This window comes from Felis catus, chromosome C2, assembly GCF_018350175.1.
Source record: "Felis catus isolate Fca126 chromosome C2, F.catus_Fca126_mat1.0, whole genome shotgun sequence".
Taxonomy (NCBI): domain Eukaryota; kingdom Metazoa; phylum Chordata; class Mammalia; order Carnivora; family Felidae; genus Felis; species Felis catus.
Window position 1 is genome coordinate 16793969 of NC_058376.1, and position 15486 is coordinate 16809454.

The 15486-nt window shown below is 37.5% G+C and overlaps 2 long non-coding RNA genes across 2 annotated transcripts in view; both read left to right on the forward strand.

The window, feature by feature from the left end:
* Positions 1-5580, forward strand: part of LOC111562347 — a 42973-nt gene extending 37393 nt beyond the window's left edge. Inside the window, exon 4 of the long non-coding RNA XR_002745549.2 lies at positions 4835-5580. This is a non-coding gene — a long non-coding RNA (uncharacterized LOC111562347). The remainder of the gene's footprint in view (positions 1-4834) is intronic.
* Positions 1-15486, forward strand: part of LOC123379886 — a 143211-nt gene that overhangs the window by 87308 nt on the left and 40417 nt on the right. The gene's annotated exons all lie outside the window — the stretch shown is intronic.

Here is a 15486-nt window from a genome sequence, read left to right on the forward strand (position 1 = left end):
TCTCTCTCTCAAAATAAATAAATTAATTAAATAAAAGATGTGTGATGCTTTTTAAGATTTATTTTTAGCTTACATCAATTAGCAAACCATCCAAATTATTACTTTCCATCTCCATTCCACTCATCATTTCAAAAATATGTATTTTTTAAAGTTCTTTATTTATTTTGAGAGAGACAGAGAGTGTGAAAGCTGGAGGGGCAGAGGGAGAGAGAGAGAAAACCCCAAGTAGCCTCCATGCTCAGTGCTGAGCTCAAGGCAGGGCTTGATCTCACAACTGTGAAATCATGACCAGAGCCAAAATCAAGAGTCCAGTGTTTAACTTATAATCATAGAGTTGGGTTAGATGAGTGATAAGTATTAAGAAGGGCACTTGTGATGAGCACTGGGTATTGTATCTAAATGATGAATCACTAAACTCTATTTCTGAAACCAATATTGTACTGTATATTAGCTAACTAAAAAAAAGTCAGATGCTTAATAGTCTGAGCCACCCAGGCACCCTCTTTTTTTAAGTTTAAAAAATATGTATTAATTCTGATTGAGGTTTACACCATAGAAATTTATGTCCAAGGTGGGACTTTGAAGAGATTGTTAGTTAAACTTCCTCATTTTACAAACAAGGAACCAAGGACAGATAGAGTAAATGACTTTGCCACGATCATAGAACTAGTTAGTGACAAGTTTCCAGATTCTTTCATTATCTTGTGTTAGTCTGTGAAGAAAGACTGGAGACTCCCTTAGTCTCTAGGTCTTAGCGTATAAAATTAGACTATTCATTGAACCAATATAGTTTTTATTTTAATTTTTTGGAACAGCATAGGGTAGGAGGGACAGATTAAGGGACAGTTAAGAATTGACATATAAAAGGGAAAGAAAATGCTGTGAAGTACAGGGGTTTAGTGTACTTACCAGAAGGGCAAATATCATGTTTCAATAGACCTTAAGGAGTGAATTACATGAAACACACTTCAATAGTTGAAATTTGTGTAGCTTATTTTGAATGAAGAAGGCATTTCAGTATATGTGTACTCCATATTGTATATATCTAATATCTTCAGGAGAAGAAAGACTACGGTAGTAATCTGAATAGGACAGATTTTGTTTACAACCTCTAGCACTTAGAAACAAAATATAATTCAGTGATATGCAAAGATTTCTTGTGACTTCTGAGAGAAAATGATGTATTGATATATTTATAATCAATGCATTGTATCACATATAATTGGATTATATTTTAATATTCTGCTCTTAGTAATTCCAATTTCACTTCTAAATGCACTTAGAGGTGAATTAATCATAATAGAAATTAACCATTCATTCAAATAAACATGTTTCCCTTCTTGTAATTTGCAACTAGAATTCATTTTCAATCATAAAGTCATTGTGGAAATCTTCTATTTCTTTAAATTAGGACTTTAAATACAGGATATTAGTGATATTTGTGGCCGATTAATCATTGTTTTATGGTGAAGTATAATGTAGACTTGCTCTAACCAAATGTGACAGGTAAGAAACATTAGCAACAAAATTATTTTAAATATAATATCTCATGATATTTATTAAGTATGGAGTCTATTAAACTGATAGGTAGAACTCTATGAAATTATTGGTTACAAAAAATAACTCTTCCAATCATAAAAGAACTAGAAAGTTACATTTATAATTTTCTCGTCCCTTTCCTTCTTTGCAAATTAGACAAAGCTTAGCATGATTCATTTTTCTTCTGAGAGAAAAGTTTAAATCAATAATCTTCCAATTGTTGTAAATAATAACAATTCTAAAAAAAATGCCTTCAAATGTTAAATAAAACTGAGGCTCCAGAGCTGGATATGTCAATGTCAGGAAGAAGGATTCTTAGGATCAGTCATGAATTTCTGGCTAGAAAACAAATAATGTTGCTGCATATAAGTAACTATCATTTGTTTTTTAGTGCAAACCTAGAAATATACATTCTTAAGTTATAATTTTTTCTTGTTTCATTACAAAACAATTAGATCAAAACATTAAAAAAAAAAAAGAACAGAGACAAACCAAGAAACAGACTCTTTTTGAGACAGAGAGAGAGAGAGATTTGGGGGAAGGGCACAGGGAGAGGGAGAGAGAGAATCCCAAGCAGGCTCCATGCCTAATGCGGACCTGAGCCGAAATCAAGTTAGTTGCTTAACTGACTGAGCCAACACAGCACCCCCTAAAACAGATTCTTGACTACAGAGAACAAGCTGATGGTTACCAGAGGTAACCTACCAGAGGGTAGGTGAGTGGGGGGAATGGGTGAAATAGGTGATGGGAATTAAGGGGTGTACTTGTCGTGATGAGCACTGGATGTTGTATGAAAGTGTTGAATCATTGTATTGTACACCTGAAACTAATATTACACTGTATGTTAACTAACTGGGGAATTTAAAGAAAACTTAAAACAAAACAAAACACTCCAGTGCCATTCTGTGCTGTTTTTCTATTAAATCCCTTCCCTGGTTGTGCCTTCTATCGTGACATGAAGGATCACAATGGAGAGTGGATTTTTTTTTTTATCTCCTACGTTTGTTTAAGATTGGTCTCCACTATCAGTAGAATACGATACAGCTACCTGACCCCCATCCTTGACACCAAAATAAATCCTTTTATGTTAAAATAGTTACAAGTTAATTCTCCAATATTATAGTTAAAACCTTGATATTATTTTAATCAACATTTAGTCATGAAAACTGATGTTTCAGAAGACTTGAAGCCAGCTGGACGTGTAAGAGCAGTATGACCATGTAACAAACCCTGTGCCAACATCAAAGCCAGCCGAGATGTTGGATATTGCCGCTTGGAAAATAGCTTACAAGTTCTCTCTCTATACCACTCAAAGAAAGGTAGAGCAATAAAAAAATTGACAATAACATAAAGATTGAATGAGTGAACCCCTTAATGTAATAATTTACATGCCTGAAATAATTTAATTTTTTCTAGACTTATTTATTTTTGATAGATAGAGACAGAGCACAAGTGGGGGAGGGGCAGAGAGAGAAGGAGACACAGAATCCGAAGTAGGCTCTAGGCTCAGAGCTGTCAGCACAGAGCCCCACGTGGGGCTGGAACTCACAAACCGTGAGATAATGACCTGAGCCCAGGTAGGTTGCTTAACCGACTGAGCCACCCAGGCGCCCCCTGAAAAAATTCATTTAAAAGGACACCTAATGTAAGTGCATTTCCACCCAAGGTCTTAAGATGCATTTTAAAAAATTCTGTGTATATGATAAAAACAACTTATGCATACTACATATTTACACGATTTTTTGGTAATATTTAAGTAAGTTACCTATCTTTAATCTTTCATTAACTAGTTTGAGAATCACTATATTTGCACTATATCTTTCCTGGAAAGATCAAAGAATTGGAAATGTCCCTGTTCTGTGAAGGTTTAGCTGTGGAATGAAAACTATAAAGAAGCTTATTCCTTATAAATAGGTGATCCAACAATTTCCTATAAAACAACCTAGACTCAAACATAAACATGTTTGGATGATTTATTAAACACCCTGACATATTTGTGCTCTATGCTTTCTACCTTTGTGGTCCTGGTAAAATTCAGATACTATTGGAGGTTGTTGTTGAATGAATATGGCAACATCTGAGTAGCATAGCTACCGCACAACACTAAAATGGAATTAATGAAATATCTTATTTATTAGTAGAAATTTATGGCATATTTAGTTTCATGGTTCTTTTTTCCTTTCTCCTCACATCTATACTTGACTCTCCCTTTAAAAAACTCCCAGTTCCATAGAAGATAAGATTAAAAATATAAAGATGAAAAAAGTGGAGAAAAATGAATGGAAGGAATATAAATCCTAAGGTGAGCGTTACCCTGTAAAGTAAATAAAAACTTAAAAGTACATAAGGAAAAATAACATTGCCATGCAAATCAGGGCGATGGTTAAGTGGCACCTTCCTCCTGGATGTCGGTGCCGCATTCACTGGGGAAAACTCATGAGTCGCTTATTTATTTCAGAGCGACACAAGGTCTAGCAGGGAAGGCTATCAGTCCTCGAGAAGAGTCCTGGCCTCATGACCGTGGGGCTTCTGAGCTGCAAGATTTCAGAACTTGACCTCTCCATTAGCCACTTGATAGGACAGAAACTTTGCTCCTGTCCTATCTTGCCAGCCCATTCTCTGGATTAGGATCCATGCCTTTCGGATGATTAAGAATTGAACGCCTTAATCACAGTGTCAAATTTGGTTTATATGAAGGTTTGTGAGACAGCAACTGTTTTTTCTGACAGGCCAAGAGGAAGGGCTCAGTCTTGGATGAATTAAACCTTGCCCATCAGACATGAATAAGCATTATTCCACATGAATATAAAGATCATTAATTATACATGGATATCTCACATAAATGATCTTGCTGTTTAGTCTCTCTTTTATCACTTCACTGAATTATTAGTGTGGCTGCTTATTAATATCTGGTTTATGTTTCCGGAAGGTACTATGACTCAAATATGAGAAGTTAACTTCCTTCCTTCTTCCTTCCTTCCTTCCTTCCTTCCTTCCTTCCTTCCTTCCTTCCTTCCTTCCCTTTTCTTTCTTTCTTTCTTTCTTTCTTTCTTTCTTTCTTTCTTTCTTTCTTTCTTTCTTTCTTTCTTTCTTTCTTTCTTTCTTTCTTTCTTTCTTTCTTTCTCCAGATTATAAAATCAGGAAAAGGTCATTTAAATTAATTTACCTGAAGAGTCCTTGTGTTTAAGAAAATGTTCGACTTGTAGCAAATTTCCTTTAAAATTGAATTTCTGTTAAAGGAGCCTTATTTGTCTGTATGTACTAGCCATTTATCAAATTTGTTTCTCTCTTTTAGATGCCCAGTGTGATTCCACTATCCAGCCAGTTGTGGTCACATGACTGAGCTCATCTAATAGAATGTGGACCTACATCCTTGGTTCACAAGAAGCTACTTCCCACCACCAATTCTCTCTCTTTACCCCAGCCTGCTAATCATATGTCAATATTCAGCGTGTTCTCAGGATTTGCAAACTGTGTGTTGAAGATAGAATTTCCTTCAACCTAGATCCCCGAATGATTTTTTGGCACACCCCATCCCCCCACCAACTGCTGATAAAAACTTACACTAGCGAAACTTAAACCGATGTCCAGATAAAAACTCTGCAATTTTGGGTTTATCTGTACGGCAGCTGAATACACCCATTCTAACTTCAGAGGTAGAGGCCCAGAAAAGATATATAGTCTGTAGACCATACTTCAACAAAACATTAAAAATTAAAATATTTAAAAATTATGTATTTAGGGGGACAACTTTCTGGTAGTGAACTGATCATTAAATTTAAAACCATAAGGGTATTATTCTATGCTTTTTTATGCCTTAGGAACTAGGAGTGGTTTTAACATTTTGAAGAGTTGTTTTAAAAACTAAAGAAAAAAATCAAAGGAGAATATGTGACAGAGACTATTATGTGCCTCAGAAAATTTATCTGGTCCTTTGCACAAAAAGTTTGCTGACCCTTATATTAAAGTGTAACAGGGCGAGGATGGGGGTGGGCGCCTGGGTGGCTCAGTTGGTTCAGCATCTGACTCTTGATTTTGGCACAGGTCATGATCAAGGAATCAAGCCCCTTGTCAGGCTCCACACTGAGCCTCTTAAGATTCTCTCTCTCTCTCCCTCTCTCTCTGCCTCTCTCCTGCTTGCGTGTGCGCGTGCTCTCTCTCTCAAATACATAAATACATAAATAAATAAATAAATAAATAAATAAATAAATAAATAAATGTAAAAATAAAATAAAGCATAGTGGGAGGATTTTACTGATTTGATTTGGAGGATGTGTGGATCAAAGGGTATTTGGAGGTACAGATTGAAAGTTGCTTTTGTTATTACAAACATAAGGTGTATGAACCCCCACTTCTCAGATAGCTTGTGGTTATTCATGCTTTGGTTTTACAGGTAGATAATGGATAACTTATTACCTATTATGTCCAATTTTAGTCAAGAGAAGCAACCGTTTCTCATCATATTCTATTTTTGGAGGGACAGTGGCCAGGTGGGAAATGTAAGTTTGAGTGTAATAAGCAAGTACTAAGATTGATGAATAAGAATTTCAACATTTCTAGAGGTGATGAGATTAAAACAATAGGCATCATAAAGTTAACAAAAAGAGTAGATATTTAATTCATGAAGTAACAGAAAATATGTGAGTTATCAAAGGTGTAGCTTACTATAAAAATTTATTACAAGATTTCTCAATGACCACTCCATGCATTAATAATAATAATGTTTTTATTCAGTATTATGATCAGAAAGCAACAATTTTAACTTTTCCCTTCTACTTCTGAAAGGTTAAAATGGGGTTTATGATAAGCAATTCAATTTGCAGCATGAAGAATATGAATAGTTTCCTTAATAGTTCTGGATAATAAAGTTTAGCTAAATCTGGGAAACATAACACAGCTGGTATTGACTCATCATTTTCCCCCTTGCACATGCCCTTCGAACTAATGTATTTCTTATTAAACTGAGATATAATTTACTTATTATTAGTTTTTGGTGTACGGCATAATGATATATGTATATATCACAAATGATTATCACGATAATTTAGTTAACATCTGTCACTTAAGTTTTAGGAACTAAAACTTCAGGGAAAATATTACTACCATAAAAATTTTTTTTTCACAAGAGATTGCCTAATCCCTCTTTCATCAGATTAAAGAGTATCCATGGCACAGAATCCTAGTACCATTTTTTTTAAAGGCTAAAAACCTCACAGAGCTCTTTCTAAAATAATTCATTTTATATGACGTAGATTTGCAAAATGAACTACATCCTAGTGTTCTAGTTTGCAGAAATTGTACTGAAATTTTCAAGTTGACCAACAGAGAAAGAAGGAGAGGGAACAGAAAAGAAAGGAGAGCAGTGGGGGAGAGAAAAAGAGAGAAGGAGAAAGAGAGGCAGGGAGAGAGAGACAGAGAAACAGAGACAGAGAGATGGAGACATAGAGATAGAGATAGAGAGAGATAGAGATAGAGATACAGATACAGATAGAAATAAGAAATAACAGTTTTGCTTTGAAATAAGGAAGAAAACAGATGGTAGATGTGAATGATCCTGGAAAGTCATGGGATCTCACAGCAGAAAGAAAATACTTTAAACATAAGAATTATTAATGACTCAACCCAGTGCTGGCTTCTGTTAAAGAAAAAAATCACCAAAAATTTGAATTATAGTGTATTAATTTGTTTAGAAGTTTTCTAACCTTAAATTTCTAATTATATATATAATTATATTATGTATAATATATTTTATATATTTCATATATATATTTCACATATATATGAAAATCCTTTTTTAAACATTTGACTCCTCCTTTAAATTACAATGTCAAAATACGTTTAATAGTTATATATTATGAATCATTTAGAAATCATATTATAGTGGGTCAACTATTTAGGTTGGGCTCCATTGGGAAAATCTTCTTATCTCAGCTATATTTCCTCACATGTAATGTGAGGCTGTTGGATTATTTATAAGCAATTTATCTAGGGTGATTGGGAAAAGATAGCTGTTATGTATCTCTCTTCCATCAATCCAGTATTCTAGACTAAACAAGTTTTCTTATTTAGGGCAGTGACTTAAGAATGAGCAAGCCCAGTCAAGCAAGAGTTTCAGAACAGAAATGAACACATACCCTGCAAGCTTCAGCAGGCACCACGCTGACTATTCTATCATTGACCAAAGAAAGTCACATGACTAACACCAGAATCAAAGTGGAAGGGCATTTCAAGGACATAGTCCAAAATGCTTGCGTAAAGGAGAGTCATTAACTGGGGGAGCTTGAATACTTCATATTCTTATTTCTATATATACCTTTTTCTCTGAATCACCAACCACCATGTCTACCCAACGCCGCCTCTGTTGAAATGATTTTTAAAAAGTATTTCAAATCACATTTATTGAGGCATAATTTATATACAACAAAATCCATCCATATTGAGTATACAGTGCTTGAGTTTGGAAAAATATATACACTCATATTGCTACTATCCCAATCAAGTTATAGCTAGAACATTTCCATCATTTCAGAAGGTCTATTCATTTTTCTTTGCAATAAAAGACAAATACCCTAGATGAGTCAAACTTGGTATTTATTTTCCTTTTATATAGACTTTATTATTTAGAAATTTAAGTTCACAATATAATTGAGCAGAAAGTAGAAAGTTGCCACACATCCCTTGATCTCAAACATGAACAGCCTCCCCACTATCATGTATATTTCAAATGATAAACCTACTTGGACACATCATTATCACCTATGGTTTACATTAGAGTTTGTTCTTCGGGTTTTACTTTCTATAGGTTTTGTCTAATGTATAAGGAGATGTATCCATCATTATGGTATCATAGAGACTAGTTTCACTGCCCTAAAAATCCTTTGTGTTCCATCTCATTATCTTTCTTTCCCCTACAGATTCATCACAACCATTGAACTTTTTCTCCAATTTTGCCTTTTCCACAATGTCATATAGTTGGAATCCTACAGTATATGTAGCCTTTTTAGATTGGCTTCTTTTGCGGAGTAATATGTGTTTAAGAAAGACATTCCTCCATGTATTTTCATGGCTTGAGAACTCATTTCTTTTCTGTGCAATTTATTTACCACAGTTTATTTATTCATTCACCCACTGAAGGACATTTTGGTTGCTTCCAAGCTTTAGCAATAACACGTAAACAACCACATGCAGGTTTGTGTGCCTTTGATATGATTTTTATTATGAAATATTAGTTTTTCTCTTCTAGAATTAGGATGCAATCAATTACTCATTTTGTGCCACTTTGTGTCTGGCTTCTTTTGCTCAGCATAGTTTTTTCAGTTTCATACATGAATCAATTGTACATATCAGTAGTTTGTTCTTTTCTGTAATTAATATTCCATTGTATGAATATGTGAAATATATACAACTTGTTTATCTCTTCAGCTATTTTTAAAAAATTTATGTACTTAGTTTGAGAGAGACAGAGACAACACGAGTTGGGGAGGCACAGAGAAGGGGGGGTGGAGAGAGAATACCAAGCAGTCTCCACACTGCCAGCTCGGAACCCGATGTGGCGCTCCAGTCTATGAAACTGTGAGATCATAACCTGAGCTGAAGCCAAGAGTTAGATGCTTGACTGACTGAGCCACCCAGGTGCTCCTCTCTTGAGTATTGATGGAGGAATAATTTCCAGTTTGAAGATATTAAGGATAAGGATGCTATAAACATTTTTGTTCAGGGCTTTTGATGGGTGCACTTTTATTTCTCTTAAGTAAATGCCTCAAAAGGGATTTTGCATCATATTTTATGTGTATTTTTTAACTCTATTAAAAACTGTCAAAGTGTTTTCTAAAGTGAATGTATGATTTTCCACTTCCAACAGAAATATATAAGATTTCACTTAGCATCACACTCTCCAGTTCCATCCACGTTGCCACAAAGGGCCATATTTCATTCTTTCTCATTGCCACGTAGTACTCCATTGTGTATATAAACCACAATTTCTTTATCCATTCATCAGTTGATGGACATTTAGGCTCTTTCCATAATTCGGCTAGAGAAAGACAGATACCATATGTTTTCACTCTTAGGTGGATCCTGAGAAACTTAACAGAAACCCATGGGGAAGGGGAAGAAAAAAAAAAAAGGAGGTTCCAGTGGGAGAGAGCCAAAGCATAAGAGACACTTAAAAACTGAGAACAAACTGAGGGTTGATAGGGGGTGGGAGGGAGGGGAGGGTGGGTGATGGGTATTGAGGAGGGTACTTTTTTTTTTATTTTATATATGAAATTTATTGTCAAATTGGTTTCCATACAACACCCAGTGCTCATCCCAAAAGGTGCCCTCTTCAATACCCATCACCCACCCTCTCCTCCCTCCCACCCCCCATCAACCCTCAGTTTGTTCTCAGTTTTTAACAGTCTCTTATGCTTTGGCTCTCTCCCACTCTAACGTCTTTTTTTTTTTTTTTCTTCCCCTCCCCCATGGGTTCCTGTTAAGTTTCTCAGGATCCACATAAGAGTGAAACCATATGGTATCTGTCTTTCTCTGTATGGCTTATTTCACTTAGCATCACACTCTCCAGTTCCATCCACGTTGCTACAAAAGGCCATATTTCATTTTTCTCATTGCCACGTAGTATTCCATTGTGTATATAAACCACAATTTCTTTATCCATTCATCAGTTGATGGACATTTAGGCTCTTTCCATAATTTGGCTATTGTTGAGAGTGCTGCTATGAACATTGGGGTACAAGTGGCCCTATGCATCAGTACTCCTGTATCCCTTGGATAAATTCCTAGCAGTGCTATTGCTGGGTCATAGGGTAGGTCTATTTTTAATTTTTTGAGGAACCTCCACACTGCTTTCCAGAGCGGCTGCACCAATTTGCATTCCCACCAACAGTGCAAGAGGGTTCCCGTTTCTCCACATCCTCTCCAGCATCTATAGTCTCCTGATTTGTTCATTTTGGCCACTCTGACTGGCGTGAGGTGATACCTGAGTGTGGTTTTGATTTGTATTTCCCTGATAAGGAGCGACGCTGAACATCTTTTCATGTGCCTGTTGGCCATCCGGATGTCTTCTTTAGAGAAGTGTCTATTCATGTTTTCTGCCCATTTCTTCACTGGGTTATTTGTTTTTCGGGTGTGGAGTTTGGTGAGCTCTTTATAGATTTTGGATACTAGCCCTTTGTCCGATATGTCATTTGCAAATATCTTTTCCTCTTCCGTTGGTTGCCTTTTAGTTTTGTTGGTTGTTTCCTTTGCTGTGCAGAAGCTTTTTATCTTCATAAGGTCCAAGTAATTCACTTTTGCTTTTAATTCCCTTGCCTTTGGGGATGTGTCGAGTAAGAGATTGCTACGGCTGAGGTCAGAGAGGTCTTTTCCTGCTTTCTCCTCTAAGGTTTTGATGGTTTCCTGTCTCACATTCAGGTCCTTTATCCATTTTGAGTTTATTTTTGTGAATGGTATGAGAAAGTGGTCTAGTTTCAACCTTCTGCATGTTGCTGCCCAGTTCTCCCAGCACCATTTGTTAAAGAGGCTGTCTTTTTTCCATTGGATGTTCTTTCCTGCTTTGTCAAAGATGAGTTGGCCATACGTTTGTGGGTCTAGTTCTGGGGTTTCTATTCTATTCCATTGGTCTATGTGTCTGTTTTTGTGCCAATACCATGCTGTCTTGATGATGACAGCTTTGTAGTAGAGGCTAAAGTCTGGGATTGTGATGCCTCCTGCTTTGGTCTTCTTCTTCAAAATTCCTTTGGCTATTCGGGGCCTTTTGTGGTTCCATATGAATTTTAGGATTGCTTGTTCTAGTTTCGAGAAGAATGCTGGTGCAATTTTGATTGGGATTGCACTGAATGTGTAGATAGCTTTGGGTAGTATTGACATTTTGACAATATTTATTCTTCCAATCCATGAGCAGGGAATGTCTTTCCATTTCTTTAAATCTTCTTCAATTACCTTCATAAGCTTTCTATAGTTTTCAGCATACAGATCCTTTACATCTTTGGTTAGATTTATTCCTAGGTATTTTATGCTTCTTGGTGCAATTGTGAATGGGATCAGTTTCTTTATTTGTCTTTCTGTTGCTTCATTGTTAGTGTATAAGAATGCAACTGATTTCTGTACATTGATTTTGTATCCTGCAACTTTGCTGAATTCCTGTATCAGTTCTAGCAGACTTTTGGTGGAGTCTATCGGATTTTCCATGTATAATATCATGCCATCTGCAAAAAGCGAAAGCTTGACTTCATCTTTGCCAATTTTGATGCCTTTGATTTCCTTTTGTTGTCTGATTGCTGATGCTAGAACTTCCAGCACTATGTTAAACAACAGCGGTGAGAGTGGGCATCCCTGTCATGTTCCTGATCTCAGGGAAAAAGCTCTCAGTTTTTCCCCATTGAGGATGATGTTAGCTGTGGGCTTTTCATAAATGGCTTTTATGATCTTTAAGTATGTTCCTTCTATCCCGACTTTCTCGAGGGTTTTTATTAAGAAAGGGTGCTGGATTTTGTCAAAGGCCTTTTCTGCATCGATTGACAGGATCATATGGTTCTTCTCTTTTTTTTTTTGTTAATGTGATGTATCACGTTGATTGATTTGCGAATGTTGAACCAGCCCTGCATCCCAGGAATGAATCCCACTTGATCATGGTGAATAATTCTTTTTATATGCCGTTGAATTCGATTTGCTAGTATCTTATTGAGAATTTTTGCATCCATATTCATCAGGGATATTGGCCTGTAGTTCTCTTTTTTTACTGGGTCTCTGTCTGGTTTAGGAATCAAAGTAATACTGGCTTCATAGAATGAGTCTGGAAGTTTTCCTTCCCTTTCTATTTCTTGGAATAGCTTGAGAAGGATAGGCATTATCTCTGCTTTAAACGTCTGGTAGAACTCCCCTGGGAAGCCATCTGGTCCTGGACTCTTATTTGTTGGGAGATTTTTGATAACCAATTCAATTTCTTCACTGGTTATGGGTCTGTTCAAGCTTTCTATTTCCTCCTGATTGAGTTTTGGAAGAGTGTGGGTGTTCAGGAATTTGTCCATTTCTTCCAGGTTGTCCAATTTGTTGGCATATAATTTTTCATAGTATTCCCTGATAATTGTTTGTATCTCTGAGGGATTGGCTGTAATAATTCCATTTTCATTCATGATTTTATCTATTTGGGTCATCTCCCTTTTCTTTTTGAGAAGCCTGGCTAGACGTTTGTCAATTTTGTTTATTTTTTCAAAAAACCAACTCTTGGTTTTGTTGATCTGCTCTACAGTTTTTTTAGATTCTATATTGTTTATTTCTGCTCTGATCTTTATTATTTCTCTTCTTCTGCTGGGTTTAGGCTGCCTTTGCTGTTCTGCTTCTATTTCCTTTAGGTGTGCTGTTAGATTTTGTATTTGGGATTTTTCTTGTTTCTTGAGATAGGCCTGGATTGCAATGTATTTTCCTCTCAGGACTGCCTTCGCTGCGTCCCAAAGCATTTGGATTGTTGTATTTTCATTTTCGTTTGTTTCCATATATTTTTTAATTTCTTCTCTAATTGCCTGGTTGACCCACTCATTCGTTAGTAGGGTGTTCTTTAACCTCCATGCTTTTGGAGGTTTTCCAGACTTTTTTCTGTGGTTGATTTCAAGCTTCATAGCATTGTGGTCTGAAAGTATGCATGGTATAATTTCAATTCTTGTAAACTTATGAAGGGCTGTTTTGTGACCCAATATATGATCTATCTTGGAGAATGTTCCATGTGCACTCGAGAAGAAAGTATATTCTGTTGCTTTGGGATGCAGAGTTCTAAATACATCTGTCAAGTCCATCCGATCCAATGTCTCATTCAGGGCCCTTGTTTCTTTATTGACCGTGTGTCTAGATGATCTATCCATTTCTGTAAGTGGGGTGTTAAAGTCCCCTGCAATTACCACATTCTTATCAATAAGGTTGCTTATGTTTATGAGTAATTGTTTTATATATTTGGGGGCTCCGGTATTCGGTGCATAGACATTTATAATTGTTAGCTCTTCCTGATGGATAGACCCTGTAACTATTATATAATGTCCTTCTTCATCTCTTGTTACAGCCTTTAATTTAAAGTCTAGTTTGTCTGATATAAGTATGGCTACTCCAGCTTTCTTTTGGCTTCCAGTCGCATGATAAATAGTTCTTCATCCCCTCACTCTCAATCTAAAGGTGTCCTCAGGTCTAAAATGAGTCTCTTGTAGACAGCAAATAGATGGGTCTTGTTTTTTTATCCATTCTGATACCCTATGTCTTTTGGTTGGCGCATTTAATCCATTTACATTCAGTGTTATTATAGAAAGATACGGGTTTAGAGTCATTGTGATGTCTGTATGTTTTATGCTTGTAGTGATGTCTCTGGGACTTTGTCTCACAGGGTCCCCCTTAGGATCTCTTGTAGGGCTGGTTTAGTGGTGACAAATTCCTTCAGTTTTTGTTTGTTTGGGAAGACCTTTATCTTTCCTTCTATTCTAAATGACAGACTTGCTGGGTAAAGGATTCTCGGCTGCATATTTTTTCTGTCTAGCACCCTGAAAATCTCGTGCCAATTCTTTCTGGCCTGCCAAGTTTCAAAAGAGAGATCAGTCACAAGTCTTATAGGTCTCCCTTTATATGTGAGGGCACGTTTACCCCTTGCTGCTTTCAGAATTTTCTCTTTATCCTTGTATTTTGCCAGTTTCACTATGATATGTCGTGCAGAAGATCGATTCAAGTTACGTCTGAAGGGAGTTCTCTGTGCCTCTTGGATTTCAATGCCTTTTTCCTTCCCCAGTTCAGGGAAGTTCTCAGCTATTACTTCTTCAAGTACCCCTTCAGCACCTTTCCCTCTCTCTTCCTCCTCTGGGATACCAATTATGCATATATTATTTCTTTTTAATGTATCACTTAGTTCTCTAATTTTCCCCTCATACTCCTGGATTTTTTTTATCTCTCTTTTTCTCAGCTTCCTCTTTTTCCATAACTTTATCTTCTAGTTCACCTATTCTCTCCTCTGCCTCTTCAATCCGAGCCGTGGTGGTTTCCATTTTGTTATGCATTTCATTTAAAGCGTTTTTCAGCTCCTCGTGACTGCTCCTTAGTCCCTTGATCTCTGTAGCAAGAGATTCTCTGCTGTCCTGTATACTGTTTTCAAGCCCAGCGATTAATTTTATGACTATTATTCTAAATTCACTTTCTGTTATATTATTTAAATCCTTTTTGATCAGCTCATTAGCTGTTGTTATTTCCTGGAGATTCTTCTGAGGGGAATTCTTCCGCTTGGTCATTTTGGATAGTCCCTGGCATGGTGAGGACCTGCTGGGCACTTCCCCTGTGCTGTGGTGTATAACTGGAGTCGGTGGGCGGAGCCGCAGTCAGACCTGATGTCTGCTCCCAGCCCACCGCTGGGGCCACATTCAGACTGGTGTGTGCCTTCTCTTCCCCTCTCCTAGGGGCGGGATTCACTGTGGGGTGGCGTGGCCCGTCTGGGCTACTTGCACACTGCCAGGCTTGTGATGCTGGGGATCTGGCGTATTAGCTGGGGTGGGTAGGCAAGGTGCACGGGGGCAGGAGGGGCAGGCTTAGCTCGCTTCTCCTTAGGTGATCCACTTCAGGAGGGGCCCTGTGGCAGCGGGAGGGAGTCAGATCCGCTGCCGGAGGTTTGGCTCCGCAGAAGCACAGAGTTGGGTGTTTGCCCGGAGCGAGCAAGTTCCCTGGCAGAAACTGGTTCTCTTTGGGATTTTGGCTGGGGGATGGGCGGGGGAGATGGCGCAGGTGAGCGCCTTTGTTCCCCACCAAACTGAGCTCTGTTGTCCGGGGGCTCAGCAGCTCTCCCTCCCTTTGTCCTCCAGCCTTCCCGCTTTCCGAGCAGAGCTGTTAACTTATGACCTCCCAGACGCTAAGTCGCGCTTGTTGTGGGAACACAGCCCGCCTGGCCCCTCCGCTTTTGCCAGCCAGACTCGGGGGCTCTGCTTGGCCGGC